The 23514-nt window shown below is 38.1% G+C and overlaps 1 protein-coding gene across 2 annotated transcripts in view; it reads right to left on the reverse strand.

Moving 5' to 3' along the window:
- Positions 1-23514, reverse strand: part of RARB (retinoic acid receptor beta) — a 323420-nt gene that overhangs the window by 290841 nt on the left and 9065 nt on the right. The window lies entirely within an intron of this gene.

The following is a 23514-nucleotide window of genomic DNA, read 5'->3' on the forward strand; positions in this document are numbered from 1 at the left end:
TAACATATGGCCCACAATCAGAGTGGGAAATCTAAAATATTCTTTGGGAAGCTGTCAAACCTAAAGGGATATATTTTTCACTAAGTGAAAAGAATTAAATATGCAAATTCTGCTAACAATAGGGATAGGGAGGAAATAGAAATCTAGCCCAAAAGGCATGCTTGCTCATTGCATCAAACGCGGGTTATTATGCTCTGTACCTGTCAGTGGCAGTTCAAATCAGAACATACAGTGACATGCAGAGAAGCTCTGCATCCACCAGGATTTTAGCAGTGCTGTGGAAAACATAAAGTAGAGAAACCCAAAACCCACTGTGAAAATGCCAGCTATAATTAACACACTGGGCTGACTATGGATTCAAGGCAGATTGCATTAATGCACAGCCTTTTCCAAGCTACAGCTGTTCCCTGGACAGGGACACCTCTGTAACATCTGCAGCAAGTTACACACCATGTGCTAGCAGGCACCACTTTCATGCAGGCTCGCTCCAATTCCCCCTTCAGAGACAAAAGCCCAACAACTCTAAAAACCTCTGGACTAAGATTTAACTCTCCTTCACTTGTTTCCAGCCAGGAAAGCTGGATGTGTTTCAATTGTGGCACCACCATGAGCAGTGGCAGTAGGCATCCCCCTCCCACCACTGGGAATGGCCAGCTTGGAGGGAACCATAGCCAGCATCCACATCCTGGCAATAGATTATCTCACTTCCCTGAGGTCCCTTCAGGATAAACATTTGCACCCGTTACATATCAATGAATTGTTAATTAATCAGTTGTACAGATTCAGGTGAAAAACTCCTGGAAATGCACAGAAGAGTTCCCAGTGTCAACAAAAAACAGAGCACCAGGAGAGTTCCCACAGCATCCAACTTCCCTGGGAAGTTTAACTGGCTTTCCCACACATTAAAGGAAAGGGAATAAACTGCAGCAAAAATAGACAGCCTATATGTGCAACTAATAACTTTGCTCTTCAGTACAGTATTATTTAGCATGGAAAAAGAAAAATTCAAAATCATCAATGATCCTACAGTAAGGAAATAACATGCTCCAAAATAGTCATCATTCACTTCAGAATAAGCACTGAAATATGGAACCAGCTACACATTTGTCAAACAGTTGGTAGGAAAGTCAAATCTCTTCAGTAAAACCCTTTCCTAAAGGCAACTTGAGCAATGTAAAAGCTCAGTAATTTGTCTGAATAAAATCCTGCACCCTGTGGTTAAGAACCTGCCAAGCAAGCCAAATACACTAAACAAGCAGAGCTGGCATTTGACATGTCTCTTAAGAGTGAGCTGTGACAAGTTACTAATGATCTCACTTAGAAAGCAACTAATAGCATGCTGTAAAAGGTATAAAGCATGCAGAAACCTGGTAATAAGGACCAAATGCTGACTTGAGATAAACAGCTAAAACCATTTTCAGCGAATGACACTGCTCAGTTCAGCTCTAAACCTGTCCCTCCAAACGTTCTGCACCTTTTTGTTCTTAGGTGGATTCATCCCTAACCACACTGTAGGCCTAAAATAGCGCTCTATATGTGTGAACAGCAGTATGTTGACATAAAATTTGTTTTAAATCTTAGAGTGAGCCCCAAACGTGCCACATTTGCCTACAGTAAGATCTTCACAAAGCTGGAAAACTGGCAGTTGTGAAAAGGAATTAGAAGTGTTAACAGGTACAGAAGAAAAAACTTAACCATTGCACTCCATGTAATGCCAAAAAAAAGCCCATGAGAGGGAGATCACCAAGGGTGGAACCACTTGGACTAGAGAGAAGTTTGTAAAGCCATCATTAGTGACTTTCATTAGTGAGTGCAGGCATATCCACTACCCGAGGAAAAAAAAAACAAAAACCAAATACAACAACAACCCAAACAAACCGAAAAAAAGCCATCTAGAGATGAGAATAAAAAGACCCATGCAATGGAAAGAGTTATCCTCAGCAAGAAAGCATATGGGGACTTCCTTATTCTTTTAACTATATTCAAGTTACTATTTTATTTTAAATTTTCCTTGCAGCTCATTGAAAATGGTGTCTGAACCATCTCTCCCAATTTTCATAGGTGGAAGGAGAAATATAGCAAGCTGATGTCTTGTTCAGATAACTCAATTTTTCTAAAATTACTACCACTTTTAGTTACCTAAGTGTTATACAACAACCAAAGATGGAAGCTGGCTTGCTGTGACAGGACATGAAACAGACCCAAAGTGTTCATATTTGCACCCAATTACTGAATTGGAGCAAATGCATGGTAAGGTGATGCAACCTGACACAGTACTTTCAACTTTGCATTTTCCCAGTGTGTGCCTGTCAAAAAGGCTTCCTTTTCTTTCCTTCCCAGTCCCAGCTTCAGTTCTTGACTTTGGTGTTGTAGGTTTCGTGGCATTAATTAGCATTATTAAAAGGAAGAGTACATAAGGAGCCAAACATACAAGGTATCATATTTTTGATACCTATTTCAGTTCTTTCAGGCATTTTTTCCCAGTATCTATGCGGCACAGATTGCCTCTGCTACAAGATGAGAGTTAATGGACAATCAGGAAGGCATGGTGAACCAAGGTCACAGAATTAAATATTATTTAATAGCACAATATGCAGTGACACAAATTACATTTTTGCAGGGAAACAGCAATATTAGCCTCAGAGCAAATGAATGATGTGCCTCCTTCCCACTGTTAAACTGTTCTTTAATAGAGACAAAGCATGAAAAATGATGCAAATACTTTTAACACAAAGGAGATTACAACCTAAAACCTTAAGCCAAATCTTTACTTGTATTAATAAGGCTGCTTTACATCACTGCAGTAGAAGAAAGGGATCCTTAAGACCTTTACACTGTCAAGGCATCAAGAGTAGAAAAAAATACCTTTAACATAAATGAGATAATCAGCCCAGCAATTTCCCTTGCAAATCTAGGGAAAATAAGGTACATTGTTTACATAATAATAATATACATAATAATACTATATTACATATTACATTATACAACATGTTATAGATATTTTGTTTAGAAGTAAGGCATGCAGGTAATTACTCTCTCTGTTCCTCCCTTAACACATGAAGAGGAAACATTTTTTTTTATGATTTGTCTTAAAACCTGAAGGCTGGAACTATCAATAGCCAGGGATTCTGATGTCTTAAGCTACTTAAGAGAAACACATAAAATTAAATATCTGTGCTTTCAAATATAGCACTAGAATGCTAGAAGAGCTTGTTCAGTTCAGTTTTCTTGCTCCTTCCAATCTTAGCAGCATTTCAGTTCCTTATATTGATCATTATTTTCCACCTAAAGAATATTTACATATTTGACATGCAAGCTTCAAGTAATTTTGGCATGGCCAAGCCAACACAACCAATATTTAATTAATTGTGTTACTGCTTATTTAAAAAATGCATGAGGTAACTCCCCTAATCACATAAATCATTACATAAATTCTTCCCATTTGGAGAAACACAAACTATCCCCAAAAAGAGCTTAAAATTTAACTTTAAAACCCTACTAGACATCAAAAAAAAAAATGTTTCCATTAATAGTTACCAAGAAATACTACAGATAACTGTAGTGAGATTATGATAATTCAAAGATAACAGTCAGTGGAATAGAAGCATAGTTTTAATATTAGCAACATCAACAAAAGAAAAACCAAGCATTTTTCAATGACAAACATTAATATTGACATTCTCAGGAAACATGGGGGGTATTCTTTGTGACTGAAAATAATTTTGGACCCTCATTTCCAGAAGTGTACTTCACTCCCACAGCACTACAAAGGCCTACAAAACTTCATCTTACCTTGATGACTTCAGGTATCTGGACAAGAAACTAAAGCCAACTGAAAATGTGCCTGAAATAACCAAATGGTTTTGTGGCCAAAATCAAATTACTTTTGGTAAGGTCTTCCATTTTTTAGTAAGGTGAGTTGTTAATAACAAGAAAGAAAGAAAATTCAGCGTATACTTTATACAACACAAAGTTTCCAGTGAGTGGAAGCACATCTTCAAACATAATGTCAGTAAAGTAATATGCAACAAATATATTCATGAGCTCCCAAAACACAAACAAACAAAAACCTCCCACAACTATCACTTTGTCTTCAGTTGGGCACTTTCCTCCCTTTCTTCATGCTTCCATTGTGCTCTAGTCAGAGAAGTTTTATTAAGGAAGCTTTTTAATCTTGGAGTACTCTATCACAAAAAATCACTTTATCATGGCCAGAACCACTAGAGTACTTAGACAGTTGCAGCTAAATCCTTGATTAATTATGTTAAAACCAATGAGGAATGCATGAGCTTAAAATTAGTTTCCTGTGTAAATGCTCTAGAACAGGGTTGCAGTTTCATCTCTTTCTAGTTTATCAGGCAATTCCTGCTTCTGGCATAAGATACCCGACACCTTCACCAAACAGTCTAAGTAGTAAAGTCTTTTAGTACAACTTCCTCAGAAAAGATGGAAAATGTGCTCTCCTCCATATCCTCAATAATATTGTGTTTGAGAAAAATTTTAACTGTTGAAGGGGAAATTCTCAGCAATTTGCCTTACCTTCACCAAACAGTCTAAGTAGTAGTCTTTTAATACAACTTCCTCAGAAAAGAGGGGAAAAGTGATCTCCTCCATATCCTCAATAATATTATCTTTGAGAAAAATTTTAACTGTTGAAGGGGAAATTCTCAGCAATTTGCCTTTCTTTAAAAAATTTACATGCCAATAAAAACCAGTTATTTAAAATTAATTTCTGTCTGATCAGAAAAATATGATCTGAAGATCACCTTGCAGGACTTATCAGCAAGATGTGTCAAGTACCCCTCCATGCCCTGCCGTATTTGCAATACCTCTGAAGCCCAGCCCTTGCCATTCTTCCAGTTTGGCAGCTGGAAAGGGGGGTCAAAATAACATATGCTGGAGAACTAGCCAGCTAAAACATCCAGTGCTTGAGCCTTTAAAGAGCCAGCCCAGCACATCATCTTTCCCAGAGTTACTGGCCCATCTAATCAAACACAGCTGAATTTCAGGAGTCTCACTGAATGCAGCAGTACGAAACAGTATCCCTTGCAAATACAATGATCGAAGAAGTAACATTATTTATCATTGTGCTTTACAAAAGGAAGTTTTTGGGAAGCAGCAGGAGGCTTTCTATATAAAAAAATCTTTCTTGATTGGCTCTTTGATATTAACAAAGGACTCTATTTCATCCTCAGTGTGAGCGCATAGCTTCCCGTTAAGCTAAAAGAAGTTACACATGCACACAGGAGAATTTACAGCATCACCTCTTGCAATAGCATCCTTCAGTTTTCACAGGGCTCCACCTATGGTCACATTCTGAAGGGAAAAAAAACTGGCATTTTGAAGTTAAAGGCAGATACTGTATCTGAAGGATGGAAAATCATGAAGCTGCTAGAGCTGATCAGCCCCAGGGTCTCAGTTCAGGCAAACCCTCTCTGCAGTAAGGTATATTTGCTATTTATTCATAAGCACATGCTAAGGAAACAGAAGCTTGTAACTGGAGTCAGATTTTGACTTCATACATGAGCTGAAAACCCAGTCCTTGCACTGAATAAGCAGAGGAATTCAGTATTATCCAGTTTATACTAATTTTGAGGATGAAAATAGTACATGAGTTTAAGCAGGGCTGGCTGTGCAGCAATAGTTTTACCTTGTATAAATGTGAGATCCTCCAACACTAAAAAAGCTACAACCACACGACAGTGATAAAAATCTACAAAGGAATCATGGGCAACATTATGCTCAGGGAGGCCATACACCTCCACTTCTATCCTGCACAAATTTCCAAACCAGTTTTAGTATAATCATGTGTTTGTGACTCCACTACTTTTCTCTCACAAAAAAAAGAAAAAAAATCACATGATTCTGTACTAGGATTGCATTTTCCAAAAAAAGCGAGTTGTGGCTGAAATGCTGATTACCCAGAAGAAATCCTAACAAAAGCAAATGTCATAAACTATAACTATACACTACACAATATATGCAGTTTCTCTGCAAATGCAGCCCTGGCCACAAGAACAAGAATGTCTTTGGAGTCCCATTACATACAGGAAGAATAAGATATTTATGAATGGGCAGTAGCTGCTTGTGCTCATTGTCCTGGGAGAAGCATATATATATTCATAACAGCTAGTGGACTTGAATAAGTTCCATGTATTTATTTTGTTTCAGAAGAATACAGAAGCTACACCACAATCCAGGATTTAAGGCTCATCCAAACCACTGTCAGTTTTCATGTGAAGGAAAAAAATAATCCACAGTCAGTTAATACATAAAAGCACACACTCCATCCTGGAACACACTTTTGACAACTGTGTAGTGAATCCTTGATGGAACATACTATTTGGTATGACTCAAAATCTGTTTTTCTTGAGGGCACTTCCATGAATACACTCTCAATTACATAAATAATGTATCACTAGATATTTGAGAGGCTTTCGTTATTCAGAAATAAGTCTTCTTCTGTGAATAAGCACTTCAAAAAAATAATCCTTTTTTCTTTTGCCATTTCTTCCCTTTTGAATTACTAGAAGCTTGAGACTTAGGTATTCACAGAAGAGTTACATGCTTTCTCTGCCCCGCAGTTGCATAAAAAATAAGAATTCTAAAAAAGAAAGGAAAAAAACAACTGAAAACAGTCAAAATAGAAAATCAGACACAGTAGAGCTGTGGTCTATCAGTGTAACCTTTGGTCCTAACAGTGCCTACAGCACCACAGAAAAGGAGGGCATACTATAAGGCACAAGGACAGAATCACTTGCCCATAATACACTTGAGATTTTTTTTCCATATAACTGTTTTAAATTACTGTGGTGGGATATTCACCCTAACTTCTGTTACTGTATTATTCTAATTAGTCATGTAAATGTCAGTTTTCCTTTTTGAATTTATGCATTTAGACCAACATATCTAGTTTACCACAACTTCCCAAAGTTAATTATGCGTTGTATAAAAAACGCCCACTCTGTTTAAATCAGTTATCTCCATTTACTGCCTTTCAGTGTAGTTCTTTGTTCTTGCTGTAAGTTAAAGTGCATGATTTATTTATACACACCCCTCCACTGGCTGCTCATCCTCTGACTGAACTATGCTGGTTTTATTTCTTTCAGTACCTTGACACAAGAAATTCCTGCCAATGCCACAAAGCACTTCTGCTCATCCTGCAGTTCTTCTCTATTTTCATTCTGTTTTCTTAAAAGTGATTCACAACAAAACAAATAACCTTTATTATAAAGCAATATGTTATAAAAAAGCAATAATTACTAACTAGAAAATACTTTCATTGTTTTATAAATTTTTTTGTTAATTTCACCTTTTTATTTGTTTGTTTTTTTTTCAAGAGAGACAGACAAAAGCCAGATTTTCAATTGCAGCAAACGTAGTAAATTTAATATTCAGCAACATGTAATTAGGTCAAATTATGTATTCAGAAGTTTTTATTTGGATTTGTTAGCTGCAAAATTTCATCGGCCACCACAGTTCCTGTTCCCTGTGATTTGCTAGATATTCCCCTAGTGTTCCTCAGCCTTCCTTCAATTCATTTTCTATCACCCACAAATTATACCATCCCTTTATTCATCTTTTGAATTGCTACATAGAAGTACCATTAGTAACATTCACCCTACTCCTCCTATTTCTACATCTTCCCATTAATCTTCTATGATGTCTGAGTTCCAAGTGTCCACGTGGCTCTGAGCATGGCACACACCCTAGAAGACAGCAAAACTTTTGAATTGCACTGTGCCACAACTCCTGCAGAAGGAGGAGTTCCACAAAGCGTGCCTCATGCTTCTCCATTCCATATTCTGCAATGTTTCTTACAGGAGAGAGCACTTTTGGGTAAAAACTTTTTCAATGTCTAGAGGAAAAAAAAATTGCCCTTTAATGTCTTCTGACACAAAACTAGTCTGGATTAGCCTTAGCTGTGCCTGCACCTACTTCATTATACCTAGTGGTAGAAGGGCTCATAACAATCTATTATATTCTAACATGTTATGCACCTTTCTTTGCCATTTTTCCCAGGAGAATCCTCCTCTGAACTGAGCACTTTTGGGTAAAAACTTTTTCAATGTCTAGAGGAAAAAAAATTTGCCCTTTAATGTCTTCTGACACAAAACAGTAGTCTGGATTAACTTCAGCTCTGCCTGCACCTGCTTCATTATACCTAGTTGTAGAAGGGCTCATAACAATCTATTATATTCTAACATGTTATGCACCTTTCTTTGCCATTTTTCCCAGGAGAATCCTCCTCTGAACTGAGAAAAGGGCCACAGACATCCTGTGATCCAGCCCTTTCAATAGACAGCAATACAACCAAGGAAAGGAGAAGTTATGCTTTGATACAAAACATCAAATCCTTACAATATTTCACTAAGCCTGTCTGGATGCTGCTTCCACCACCAACTGATACATTTTCTTTCTTCTCAGTCTTTAGTTGGGCAATCCAAAAGTGGGGCAACAAGACAGCTCAAAATACTACACACAAATGAAGTTCACTCCTTTTGTTGAAAAGCCATTTGTCCCAATAGGCATTTGTGCCAATAGGCACTCTTCTAACCTCAAACAGCAATGCTTCTGAGTGCTCACAGGCATCCCACAAACAGCTATCCATTTAAATGCCAGCTCACAAATGCACCTAAGATGTGTAAAGAAAGCACTTCCATTCCGAGGATTTCAGCAGGTTCTTTGGTACACTAAGTCAGCCTACAGTCACATATTGCTCCATTGGGTCAGACACAATTTTACAGCAGCAAGTGCTACATTTAGACTCCACTCTCACTGCTTTTCTTTGTCTCTTTTTGAGGAGGGAATTTCTTCCATGTTTTCACAAACAGTTTGTCCTTGGTTATTTTAGCTACTGCGTTTCTGTCTAAAATCATCAGAATCAATGATTCAGAAATACTTCTATAGGAATCTTTTTCTTCTAAAAGCACAGTATCATACCTTCATTTCTATCTTACAGCCTTCAAAATCTAAAATAGCTTTAAGCTATAAGCACAGCTATAAGCCCAGCATCTGAATACATATCCAGGGAGGTAATACATTTCACCTTTCTAATACTTATTATCAGCAAGAGCTTTAAAGCATCACAAGTGTACATAGCAAGTGTAGGTAGCAAACCACAAACATTACTGAAACTGAGAAGCAAAGCTATCCAGTAACTTAAAATGCAGACAGTGCAATCGTAAAACACTTAAGAGAAGCGATTCTGAATTGAATATTTTGGAAAAAGAATGGTACATTATTTCATTTTTAGAATGGATCAATATAGTAAAAACTGGATGTAAAAGTCACATTGGCTGCAAATATGTAGCTTCCTTTCTTCCTTGCAATTTGTAAACATAGATTGGTCTTTCAGACTTCATCTAGTGAAATGCCATCTCTCTGCCAGTCTTGGTCTACAGTTTGTTTTGTGCTGCTACAACTTAACACTCACATCCTTAAATATTATCAGTCCTGCGACTGCAAAGTAAAAATCTTAAAATGCATGACCCTTATGGACTAATAAAAATCAGAACACAAATAGCAGAACAAATATAGCCTTTTAATTTAATCCCAGCTTAAAAGTACTTGGAGACTAAAAGAACTGTATTTTTAATTCTCTGGAGAAAATAAGGAAGTCTTTGTGCATTTGATTCTTGAACATCATTGTTGGAATCTCTGCAGAAAAATAATGGTTCCTTTTTCCTGCTATCTGCTAAATACAAAATGTGAATTATCTAAGCACATGTGAATCTTCTGAAAGATGGACCTTAACCAAAAGTCTCCCTATGTCTTCTTAATAAAAAATTGCTCACAAGGATGTGGATCAGGTTTTCCAGCTGCCCTCCCAGGAAGCTGTTGTATCACGGGTTTGAAATTGTTCAGGACAGAAATACTGATTCTTCACAGATTGTTTTCTGAGCACATACTGTAATATAGTTCTGATCAGATTGAGACAAGCAAACAGTTCCCCTTCCTTCAGCAGTAACAGAGGTTAAAAACTCATTCCCAAGTTCTTAGAAGAGTGTACAATATGGTATTGAACAGATAATTTCATTCTTCCTTTCTCAAAGGTATTTCATCGTGAACCCATTCTTACTCATGGACAGACTCAACTAAATGCACATTCAGTCCCACTGACTTGAGCTGGGGCTTGGATCTCACCACCAACCACACACATTAAGTTCCCCCACTGAACATATGCTTTCTGAATGGGGCTTCAGTCAATTCATACATCAAGATGCTGAAAACAGAAGGGCACATTTACTACATGAATGATGAGATAATGAAGATGCTGAAACATTACAAAAATACCACAAGCAGAGTTTATGCCCTGAAGCAGGCAATGGTCGATGTCCTAGCACAGGTTCTGCTGTGCACTTCTTGGGACTCCTCCAGGTAAAACCACTTTCTGTAAGACCAAGCTCTTGGCTTGGTAGAAGTCCCACCCACGTGCAAGCAATACCAACTGCAGAATAAAGAACTGGCAATAAACTAGGTGAAACATATTGATCAAATTTTCAACCACCCAAACCACAATTTCCCAGATAACAAAAATGGCACCTTGTTAGTATAAGTTTTATTTCTTACACTTAAAAAAACATTCCCACCACCTCCAATTTTCAGCTAAAACCTAATACCAGAGATGAACTTCCCATCACAGTGAAACATCTTGACACCTAACTGCAGGATCCTTTAATGAAAGAAACAACAAAAGGATACAGTTTTCCAAGTTCTCCATTAAAAAAGGACAAAGCTGATTACACCTGCAGGGAGTCAGCTACACTAATTCAAAGTACCTAACAACTACCTAGGTCCATAGTCCTATATATCAAGTTTAAGGAAAAGAGACAAGTGAAAAAGCAGCCACTGAAGTGCTTGCAAAAAAATTTGGGTCATACTGTTCAGGAACATCAGTTTTACTAAAAGTGAAAGATGATTTGAAAAGGAGAGTTTTTGTTACTTTGGAAGGAAAAACACTTTTGCATATGTAATACACAAACGTTTAATAGCCTAGTGCTCAGGAACATCAGTTTTACTAAAGGAGAGTTTTTGTTACTTTGTTACAAAAGGAAAAACACTTTTGCATATGTAATACACAAACGTTTAATAGCCTAGTGTGATCCAAAACTTAAGGGTTTCCTTTGTTTTATTTATTATAAAGTTAAGGTTTGTTTTATTTATGTTTTGTCACTGGAGCAGAGCAACAGTTCACAACCAGAACAGTCTGTTGAAGAAGGCCATTTTCACACCTTAGGACAATGGCTTTGGTCTAATCAAAAGGAAATGCTACTTCCTAACATGATGAATTATCTTTTTTGACATAACAGACAGAAGAACCGTTGCTTCTCTCTGAGCTCAATCTTTATTTCATCGTCACTTTTATCAGATCAGTGCTGGTGGCAATACATCAAATGCTTAGAATTTCAATGAAATTGTCATTACAAAGGCTTTCAGGGGTTTACAAATTTTCTCTGGGCACAGAGCAAGACTGGGGTATGCAGCAGTCTGTCCACATTCCCTGGTCTCCTGATTTCCCAGGGGTGATCAGAGCAGGCTCTATGCTCACCATCTCATCCGGGGTAACACCAAGGGCATTTGGTATTTTTGAGTATCACACAGTGAGTGGGCTTCATATTTTATAGCAACTTGGAAAGGTCAATAGCCAGTTAGCAGCTATTAGTTGATAATAAAACTATATATACACAAATATAAGCTTCAACAACCTATGAAGTGTTTCCATGTTAGTCATGGTTATGTTCAATGCAAATTAGTTATAAGTTAGTTATATAAACAATCTATGTTTATACTAAAAGTACACCCAAAAATACAAGTAAAGACACACAAACAAAACACAATATAATTCACAGTATTTTCTTACTACATGTAATCACATTGATAGTCAAAAGAAGGCAAAAATTGAAAAGTCACATACTGGTATTTGATCTTTTAAAAATTACATCTTGATGGTGCCTCCAGTAATTCTCTACATAACTTTACCCATTTTTGTTCCTCTCTAAAAGCCCTTCCTCTCTTCCTTTAACATAATATTAAAATTTATCCAATTTCAGTACCTGGTACCAGCGAGCTGACTTTGCAGGAGTACCTTTACTGATAACTCATCTCTTACACATATGCACTGCTCTGCAAATAGAGCCAGAGGATGCTGAACCAGTTTTCTGAAGCTACCATTCCAGAAACACTACAAACAGCTAAGAAAAATATGGCTGCATAATTTTTAACAAAACAATATGGAATCTGATCCAATGCATTAATGGTCCATAATGCTATTGAACAAGACTACAAGAGAGACACTTTACTTGCAGTTGCTTGTCAGACAATTACTCTCTGCTGCTGTAATACTTCATGTGCATACTTCCAAGGAAGACTCATGAACGCACAGGTTCATTAAGGGAATGAGAGAATCGATTGTAAAATGGAAAAGGCCGAGTGAGGGCATATTTCAAAGAGATGAATATGGTACACTCCATTATGTTGTAATCAGCCTCTCTCTTTCATCCTAAGAACTGTAATAGTCTATCCTAATTTTCAAGGAAAAAAAAAAATCTCACTGCCTGCATCATACCTTCATCCCAAATACAGTGAGGAATTCGAATGTGCTGCAGGCAGTTTCCATTTACCATGGTCTTTGGAGCAGACGGTATTGATGTTGCTGACCATTTTTCTCCTTAATAAGAAAAACATTCAAATGCTACTAATATTGCTGCCTTGGCAAACCACATTTTATAGATGGGACTTGCCCTGTACATGACACATAGAACATCAATCAAGGCTGAATTTTATTTCAATTTATTATGGTTGCTGTCTAAATGAAAAAATGCTTATATCGTTAAAATGTCTTCCAATATAAATGCGCAAATGATGTAATCACCCATTTTGTGAGAAAATTCTGATTTTGATTAAAAATATCTACAGTTGAACATCTAAATATTTAATAAATGTGGGACAAAAAAAAACACAAGTGTATTAAGAAACCACAGTAATTGGTATCTGGTGTAACATCATGGTTTTATGCTTGATAGCTTTTATCTTTAGAAGATAAGTTTATAAGGTATTCTTTTAAAACGGCATGAGCTTCCCTTTTTGTTCAAATCATTGAGAATAAATTACTTCAATCTTGACTTCATTCAAGACCTCACATGTGCGTTTTTTTCAAGCTATCATTTATCACAGTTCTTTGCTTGCTATAGCCAGCTGTCTCCAGATTGAACCTGGTGGCCTGCAAAAGCCCTGCAAGCCTTCCCAGATACACAGCTCTGGACACCACACAATTACCAAGGGACAGAAAGCAGCACCTTATAAGCAGAGAGACAGTATGTCTCTGTAATTCTGTAATTGACTGGAATTCACAAACCTGTCCCAGCTATTGAGGCACCACACAATTACCAAGGGGCAGAAAGCAACACCTTATAAGCAGAGAGACAGTACTCAATTCTGTAATTGACTGGAATTCACAAACCTGTCCCAGCTATTGAGACAGAATTTAAGGCTTGGCAGAGTCCCACTGGCACACACCACATGGGACGTCCCCAGGAGCTGGCTGGGATGCTGGCTCTCCCAGCTGCTGCCGCCAGCATGGCACAAAGCAACACACCCAATACCATGTCCCTGCTGCAGGGAGTACTGCAGATCATCACGTCAACCCAATGGCATTGAAAATGCATTAAACTCATCTTCTCTCTGTATCATCAGCATACAGTTTTTATATAAATGCAGTACTTCCCCATTCATGAACAGCCAGCTCCTTCTGCTGTGTTTATTTGACAATACTCTGAAGTCCAGAGACTAAATGCAATGCATCAAAAAATTATAAACTGTAACAGAAGTTTGCAAGCACATTGAAGACCAGAAAGTAAATCCAAACAGTTTCTACCAGAAAATGAGAGTTAGCAGATTGGCAGGCAGTTGATTCTCCCCTTCCACTCTGACCCCACCTGGAGTACTGTGGGCAACTCCAGGGCCCCAGTAGAAGGAGTAGGATAAGAGGGCTGGAGCACCTCTCCTGAAATGACAGGCTGAGACAGCTGAGGTTGTTCAACCTGGAGAAGACAAGGCTCCACAGAGACCTTGGAGTACCTTCCAGTACATAAAGGTGGCCTACAAGAGGGATGGAGAGGAACTTTTTACAGGGACATGTGACAGGACAAAGGGAGATGATTTTGAACTGAAAGAAGGCAGATTTAGATGAGAGGAAGAAATTCTTTACTGTGAGGGTGGTGAGGCACTGGAACAGGTTGCCCAGAGAGGCTATGGATGCCCCATCCTGGCAGTGTTCAAGGCCAGGTTGGACAGGGCTTTGAGCAGTGTGATCTAGTGGAAGGCATCTCTGCCCATGGCAGGGGAGGTGGGACAAAATTATCTTCCAGGTCCCTTCTAACTCAAACCATTCTGTGATTCCATATTTTCCATACTGGGACAAAAAGTATCTAAACCAGATATTGGATCCAACAAGCAAAAGACTGAACTTTAAAAGCAGTGGTTTAGCAGTATTGAAGATGTGGTGAATAAATGTAGAACAGCTACACATTGCTGCCTTTGTCATGCACAAGTCCCAGCATCTCTCATAAGAAGGAAACTTCTTAAAGGTTTTTGCCTTGCACAGAATTTTATCATAGCCAAGAACTGAGGAGCAATTTCAACTTGGCTTTTAAAGAAGAAAAAAAAAGGATAAATAATTGTAAATGAAGGAAGTGTATGAGAGAGCTACATGACAGATAAGTGGACTTTCATAATGTTACATATTGTAAAGTTTGCCAGAGTGTCTTGAAAGAAGAGTCAGTATCCTGGTTAAAGCACATCCTGCTGCAGCTGTCCAACTTTATAGCTAAAATACTCCTATTAATTCCATTAAACAATTACAGAAGGAAATACAAAATATTATTAAAAGTATGTTGGCTTTGCGCTTTTTTTCAGATTTAATAATAGATAAAATACTCTTAACTTCAAAGAGTGATTTTTTTTGTGTGTGTATTCACACCCTGGAGGCCACAAAGCAGTTGTCCTATGGAAATCCTACAAAAACTAAACTTCACTATACATTTCTGAAAGACATTTTAGACAAGAAAGGAAGGACTTTTTAGCATTTATGGAGCTGGCCTGACATTTAGGGGATCTCAATTTAATTTCCTTGTCTGCCAGACTTCCTTCATAATCCCAGACAAAGTAAATCATTTTCCTTTCCCTAGTTTCTCATCTTCAAAATAGAGAAGACCATTAAAGTACTTGAATCACGCAAGTTTTGAAAGACAAAAACATATCCTTTTCTTCTCCATTTTCATTTTTTCCATGGTTAGAAATTTACCTGAAAGCTCAATCTTTCAAAGGCTTTCACTCTATGCTGTTTTGTTCTCAAAATCAACAAAACACACTATTTATAAGTAAAACACTTTGTATGTTGCAGATCTTTGTCACTGAAGAGTCTTCCATTTTAAAATGCCTGCTCTGAGATAAGAAAAGATATTGAAGAATGAGCACAGGGAAAGCTAATAAACAAAATGCATTCATGGCCCATTACTTCAAATAACTTTACTATATAAATAGTCCACTCATCAAATAATGGCCTCAATTAACATTTAATTCTCAGACAATGCATTTGTAATGTACTGCAGGGATTAAAAGTTCTGCATGAATATCACTATCCTGGAAGTGCCACTACTCACAAGAGAAGTACTGACACATTTTCCACTTGATTAAAAACAGTTTCCAGTCTTTCCTCACCCTGCTTCTCTACTAGACTTGCTCGTCCTAGAAGGACCAAAAGAAAATATATACTCTATGTAGGAACTCCCAATCTGCTGGCTGATGATGACCAGCCTTGCTTTTGAAGTCTATAAGCACACTAGTGCAGCCTTACTACAGAGGAGAAAACTAAGTGGTCCCTGTGATTTTGTTAGGAAAGCAAATGGTGAGAATTCCCTCATGTAACTGCATGCTTCAATCCTTTTTATAACAAGGTAGAACAAAGCAAGCTTTTCACAGAATATTCTCAGTGGGAAGGGACCCACAAGGATCACTGAGTCTGACTCCTGACTCTGCGCAGGACACCCCAAGGGTCACACCCTGTGCCTGAGAGCACTGTCCAAACTTCTGGAACTCTGCCAGGCTGGTGCTGTGACCTGGGGAGCTGTTCCAGTGCCCACCCTCCACTCAGTGAACAGCCTTTTTCTAATATCCAACCTAACCCCCCCCCGATACAACTTCAGGATATTCCCACAGGTCCAGTCACTGGCCACCACAGAGAAGAGATCAGCTCAAAATAACCTGGCACATATTAACTAACAACAACAACAAAAAAGTTAGCACTGCCACCACCAGGAACAAACACAACGGAAGAGCCTGACATTGTGTGGACACTGCGACAGTGACAAGCACTACAGGAACTGCTGAGATGCCTGGATGCTTGCTACTTGGTATATCTAAATGTGAAGGACCTCCCTTCACTCAGCCATCTTGCTGCTAATGGTGAAAGAGAGTATCTTTGTAATATGTGGTTGCTTTTATCCTGCAACACAATGACTGAGCATTGATGAGAAGAAAACCGAGTCAATTACTCAAACACCAACAAAACACATTCTAACAATGACTGCCGCATTTGTGGTGTCATTTTAGAAACTGACTCCTGTGCATTCAGGTTTTTTTTTTGTGTCCTGTGGGTTTGACCTGAATCTTAATGAAATTAACTGCTAGAAGAAACCAAGACAGTCCAAGCTACCAGATTGCAAGGCACGATGCAAAATCTGCTGAAAAAGTCAACAGATGCTTCTACTAGAAGACAAAAAGGAGGAAGGCCAGAAAGCTCCTGGAAATCTAAAATGGACCTCATTGTGCTTTGATGATGAAGTGACAGAATAAATAAAAAAAATATTAAGAGTTAACCTACAACAGAGATCTAAATATAAAATCCTGCCAAGACCCATTATTCTCAAAATGTATTTTAAGTCACGTTAGGTCTTCTGCCTGTGGGTTCATCTAAGGCATGAAAAAACCCAAAACAATTCAATGAAAATGAAATATCCAAAAAATAAAACTGCTTCTCAGCCATTATTTTCCTCACAAGTATTGTCTTATTTTAAATTTATTGTTAATACAGCATGTGAGCAGTTGTCCTTAATAAGCTCTGTATACATCCAAGAAAAGTGCATACACTGACAAAGATGCTTCTAGTTCTGCACAACACATGGCTTTTTTTATACGGTATGTTCTCTCTTGAAAACTACTCCCTCACAAAATGAAAATTCAGCAGAAACTCTAATAGCTTTCATATTTCAGTCTAATAGGTAGCATGGCATTGCACTGCCACCCACCTTTGCTACAATATTGCACAGCACATTTAACAGACATTTGCTTCCTTCACTCAGTCCTTACGTGCAGCTTCTGCAGGACCTTAGTATTAACATTTAACAGAGTCTATGAGCATAAAGCACATTTATGAACACCTGCTAGAACATTTTATTTGCCTTAAGAGTTTTATTATAACTGTTAAATTTTCTTGCTATGCTTTATGGGCCAAATCCTGGTCCAGTTTTAGCCTCAACTCCCATTGACTCCAACAGCAAGCAGATTTGATTGTATGTGGGTCTCCATGCCAATTCAATACAGCTTTAAAGAAAATGGGATCACTGGTAAGAACAATACTGGATAGAAAAAGCCAGCACTTAGCAGCTCTAAATATCCACTGAACACAGCCTTCAAATACAATTAAATAAACAAACAAACACCACACTTACAAGTCTGTAACCTCCACACTGCATTAGGAAACCAACCAACCCTGAGGCCAGAAGTACAAGGTATGCAGGCATCCCATCCACAAATGGCTAAAATACAATTAAATAAACAAACACCACACTCACAAGTCTGTAACCTCCACACTGCATTACGAAACCCAGCCAACCCTGAGGCCAGAAGTACAAGGTATGCAGGCATCCCATCCACAAATGGCTTGGTGGGATGTATTACCACCAACTACTCCCTCTCAGACCACTCACTGATGCTCCTGCCACCAAAATTTGGTTGTCTGTACAAAAGCCATCAAAGGCCAGAATGCAGCCATGTCAGCACTGGTCACCTCTGACACATCCAGACAGACACAGCCCTCTTCAACAACACAAGACAGGCTGGCACAAACCATGCAGAGCCAGAAGTTGTAGCTGATGAACAAGAGCCCAAGGAGGATGTTCCAGAGGAAACCATGCCAGAAATCTGACTGTTCCAAAGATGTTCTCTACAGCTGATGATCTTCTTTACCATCTTACTGGAGATGTTCCTAACACCTCTGTGAGGCTGAACTTGACTACACAGAAGCAACACAGCTCCTCATAGCTTAGAGAAAGATAATAACAGGGGACTCCAGGAAGTCCACATGGAACTCCTCTAAGAAAATGTAACCTCATTTGAAATTACTTAAGAGTTTACTTTGCCCACTGCTATTAAAATCCAAAAATAGTAAGACAGCTAGCAAAGAGCAGACAATATGGCAATGCCACATCTGTTTCACAAAAGCTTGACAGTAAATGTTTGATTCAAAGCATACTATTAAGCCCCCCAAAAGTCAAGCAATTATAAAAATGAAATTATAGACACAATGATGAATGACGACAAACGAAATGTTAACAGATCTAGCACCATACAAAAAAAATATTGATTTTCTCTGATTACTACTTAGGTGATCAGAGTGTATGAGGTCCTAGTTGCCTGCTTGCTCTAGATTTTATTAATGCTTCAATATCAGGCACCCAATTTGGAAATCAATGCTTACTTCATCATTTTTCTCTGAAGGATCCTATTATTCACAATTGATTTAACAGAAATGAAAGGCTTACCATTAACAAGACCCAGCTGCTGACACTTCTTAGATGAATTATTGAACTCCTAAGAGTGAATTAACTTAACCATCACCAAGACTTATTGTCTGATGTTTCTCATACCAAAGTCAGTGTATTTATAATTACAGAACCAAGTAGTAGAAAGTAACTCTTTTTCTGCCTCCTCCAACACCACATACACCAAGTAAAAATTAAGCTTTGTAAAGACAAAAATATGAGTTATGCGCCAAATTCAGTCAGTTGGAGCTTAGTCTCTAACTGCCTTTCGACACTCTGAATCTTCATTTATTTCTAAAACTCATAGGTCATTTCAAGGTTCAGAAAGAAGAAATCCAATTTATGGCAAGTTACATCTTCTGTCAATGAGATTACTACAGTCCAAGTTCCCTAGGGCTGATCATGCCCTGCCAGAAAGCCTACAGAAGACCATTATTAATTCCCTTTAGGTACAAAATGAAGAACCACCTTATGAATTGAGATAAAAGTAACAAATATTACGCTACTGCAAGTAGAAGCGGTACTATCAGTCCATGGCAAAAGCAGTGTAAATGTACAAAGCAAGGGGCTGATGTTGAAAACCTGCCATCTGAGCCACAGGGCTCAGAACATAAATTCATCATGCCTATTTTCCAGTCTTGGAAAGACTATACATCACCCAAGGTGAATTCAGTTCCTCAGATAAGGGCTTTGGCTCTGCAGAATGAAAAGTTCAGTACCAAAAAAAGAGCAGGTTTGGAAGGGCAGATGACCACACAGCCTCTATGCAACTCCCAAGCAGGTACAGCTCTTCACGAGTCATCCTTGAGAACTGGCAATAAAAACCCTGAGTGCCAGCACACTGCCCAGCTGCACCAGCCTCTATGCAATTCCCAAGCAGGTACACCACTAACGCTCTTCACGAGTCATCCTTGAGAACTGGCAGTAAAAACCCTGAGTGCCAGCACACTGCCCAGCTGCACTGATCTACAAACACATCAGTGTCACCAGCACAGAGCTGTGCTAGGCAATACAATATCCTTCAGCCACTGACAGCAGAACCACAGCTGCCTGGTGACGCAGCCAGAGCAACTGCTCAGCTGTCAAAACCAGTGAACATTTCAGGTTTTAGTAGAATTCTGGCTAATTTGTACTACCTGGCTGAATATGCCTGCAAAATGCTACAATGGCAACGGCTTTCTCCTCTAACATTCATCATACTTGCAGAGGTCAGCTTGATTGTACTTATCTCCGCAACTGCTCTGAAGACTTCAGCACAAGAGCAAGTTTAGACTCCAGATGCAACACATTTGGGAAGTCTTCTGGATTAATAACACAAGTTTTTGCTTCCTTTTCATTCCACAGAATGGTGACATAACAGACCTGTTTATCCCTTTCACACAAGCTGAAAGTCAACAACTGTCCAAAATCACTAGAGCCTCTTCTCAAACCTCTCAACGGATTTGAGTGCTTTCACACTGCTAGAGGCAAAACACCTGGGCCTTTTTTACCAGGGTTAGTATGTGAGGAAGATAGTCCTGGAGCAAACCAATCATTTTTTGAATACTGTATTTCCCTTTCCCAACCCCCATTTTAACCCCTATCTCACTGAAACTAACCTTAAAATTCTGCTTTGGACAAACACTTTAAAAATTAAGAAAAATGGGAAACAAAGAAGCTTGACAGAGTCTCCAAGATCAGAGGAGATCATTTCCTACATTAGGAAAACAGGCCAAAATAATGAAATTATTATTATTTTTAAAATATTTAGGTACTGAAAATTTTCAATCTGCCTCTTCTCTCCAGAATAACACTTTTGAAATGGAGAGTGGCTGGCCATAACTGAAACTTGCTTAAATTTGATATCTGCATAGAACATATCTCAGCAAGTAGGTTGTAACAACTTTTTTAAAAAAGACATGGACCTTGGCAGATTTCCTGCTTTTCTTACACTCATTTCTTCCAATACTTCCCACATTGTGAAATAACTCTTAATGCTATAAAGACAGTGCAGACTGCAAAAATTGGTCCTAGTGGTTCCAATGGGAGTGACGCGGTCAGAATTTGGCATTCAACAAAGTTTCCATTTCTACATAGGTTTCATTTATTTTTCAGTTTAAAAATAACACCATATTTTGGCATGTAACTAGAGCTGCTCCTGCAACTCAGAAGAAATAACACTGCTGGCAAGCCTCAAATCTGTTCCAAGACAAAAAACTGTGTTGGCAGAACTTTTTCTAAAAGTTCTTTTTGACTAGAGGCAGAATTCAACACCAGCATAAATGGAGAAACTTCAGTGAAAACAGTTATGTTACACATTAAGTTTATATAATGCAAATATATTTAGCTGACATGGAATTTAAATTCTTTTGAACCAATTCTGTTTATCTTTTACACGTACATAATAACTTAGCACCAAATTCTATAATCATTCTTCTGTGAATACTCTTTTCCCTCCTACATAAATGGTACTGGTACTGTGCTATTTACAAAGTACCACAACCATGCCACACATTTTTTTAACGTAAGAGTTATCCAATTAGGATGTGGTGAAATTAAAGCTGCAAGATCTATATTCCTGCATCAATTACAGGCACAGAAGAAAATAACATAAATCTGACATTTCACAACTTCTGAGGGTTTGATTTTGCAACCTACTTTCTAAAATACCTTTTTTGCACGTCATACCCAAGGATTTTTTTAGAGCATGAATACAGTTAACCAACGTGCAGTGGTGCTTCATCCACACAGATCACAGCAAGATTTGACTCCCAACTCCACTATCACACAGAAAACAATGAAAGCATTGAAAGTACCTAGAAAAAGATGCCCATGTCCCTTGAATATTCAGGATATAGCTGGTTGATGGATGGGACAAAGTACCTACAAGGAAACCTGTACTATTTTAGATTAGCTGTTGAAAAAAACTGAATTGAGTTCTTCTTGCCAGAGAGAGGGAGAAAGTTACATGACAGTGGTATCAGGCTGCTTCAATCCTCTTGAAGAAAAAGCAGTACAAAGCTTAAATATGTAGATATTTCTAAAGCCAAGTTCTAAGCACAGCTTGTTTACTCTACCCTAAATACAGTTGTCTTAACTCTAAATACAGTTGTGTGAACATCTTTGGTATTTTGCCTTTTTGTCAAGCTGTGCTTTTTTTACATTTTGTTATACTGTCACTGAAGAAAAAAATTGATAAAGAAACATAGACTGAACTTATTTACCTTCAGATTCTTAAGAATTTGTATCCAATGCACCACAATTCATGAACTGCTTCACATAATTCAACTAAGCACATGGAGTAGAGGACCTTTAAAGGTCCCTTCCAACCCAATCTATCCTATTATTTGCAACACTTGATTGTACGTGTCAGCCTGCCTACACAGAAGGTGTCTTTTCAACAAAATATACCACTTTAGATGCCCACTGACTTAAAACAATTCAACAAATAAAAAGAAAGGTAAGATGTGATTCCTATGTTCAGACCACAAAATAATGCAGTTAATTTCACCACCAATATAATTAATACAATGAGCAGATAAATACAGTTAGAACTCCAAATAAACTTAATATGCTTTATATATAAATAAAAATTAGAATATGAATCAAACTTGAGGTCCAGAATTCCAGCCAGCTGTCTCATTGAGAATAAATTACACATAATTTTCAGAGTAGTGTGCCTAAAAATTGTTGTCACAAAAATCATCAGACCTTCAGAAATTTAAGGCAAATTTGCCACCAAGTATAGGAAAACACATTAATCATTTTTTTATTTCCACTGTAGAAATGTACTACAGGTGTTTCAGAAAGACTTTGATTTTCAAAAATCAAAGTGGTCTCTTTCTTTCCATACATTACCAATGTTAGACCAATGTGTGAGGCACATTTTTATTTAGGCTAAATCATGCCTTATGGGATACACTTAAGAGGAGGAAAGGAGGACATGCAACTGGCATTTGAGACATATTGCCAGTGCAAAGCTGCCAAAAGCACACAGCAGGGAGCATGTTTTGGCTATCCACGAGCAGAATAAGCATGCACTCTTTAACCACTGCCAGCTGGCATTTGTTTCCAAATACAGAATGCTCACTAGGCAGTTTGGAGACTGGACATACTCCTAACCTTAACTGTGCTCCCATAAAAACGTGATGCTGAGATATCTCATTAACCATGCCTCTCTCTTAGTTGACTGCCAAATGAGAAAGACTGAATGACAAACAAAAAGGATATATTTCTCCCTATGCACAAAAAAGCACTTAAAGTATATCCTAACATACTCAAGTGTTTACAGCAGAAGAAAGATTTTAAGTGTTGGAAGAAAATTCTGCCAGAATCTCAAAAAGCAGAAACACTGCCACTCTCTATTGCACATAGATAGAAAAAGTGAAATCCAGAGACACAGAGTACCAAGAAAACATAGCAATGTATAGAAAGAGTGGCTGGCACTGTGATTATAAACTGCACTATCATGTTTAATACAACCTCTAGCACTGCACACAACAGACGCTCCCTGCTTTATGTGCTGAGGCAGATTTGTGGGTAGAAGATTAATGTCCCCCTCCATCTGTTAATGACTATATAGGTCCCCTGGGTTTTGCACCAAGGGTACTTTGCCCTTAGGATGGAACAAGAAATGGGAATCTGTGTTTGTTACAACATGCACTTACTATTTCCAGCAACACTAGCAATTGCTAGATGTGTATATTATTTCAAC

Source organism: Passer montanus, unplaced genomic scaffold (genome assembly GCF_014805655.1).
Source record: "Passer montanus isolate IOZ18808 unplaced genomic scaffold, ASM1480565v1 scaffold10, whole genome shotgun sequence".
Taxonomy (NCBI): domain Eukaryota; kingdom Metazoa; phylum Chordata; class Aves; order Passeriformes; family Passeridae; genus Passer; species Passer montanus.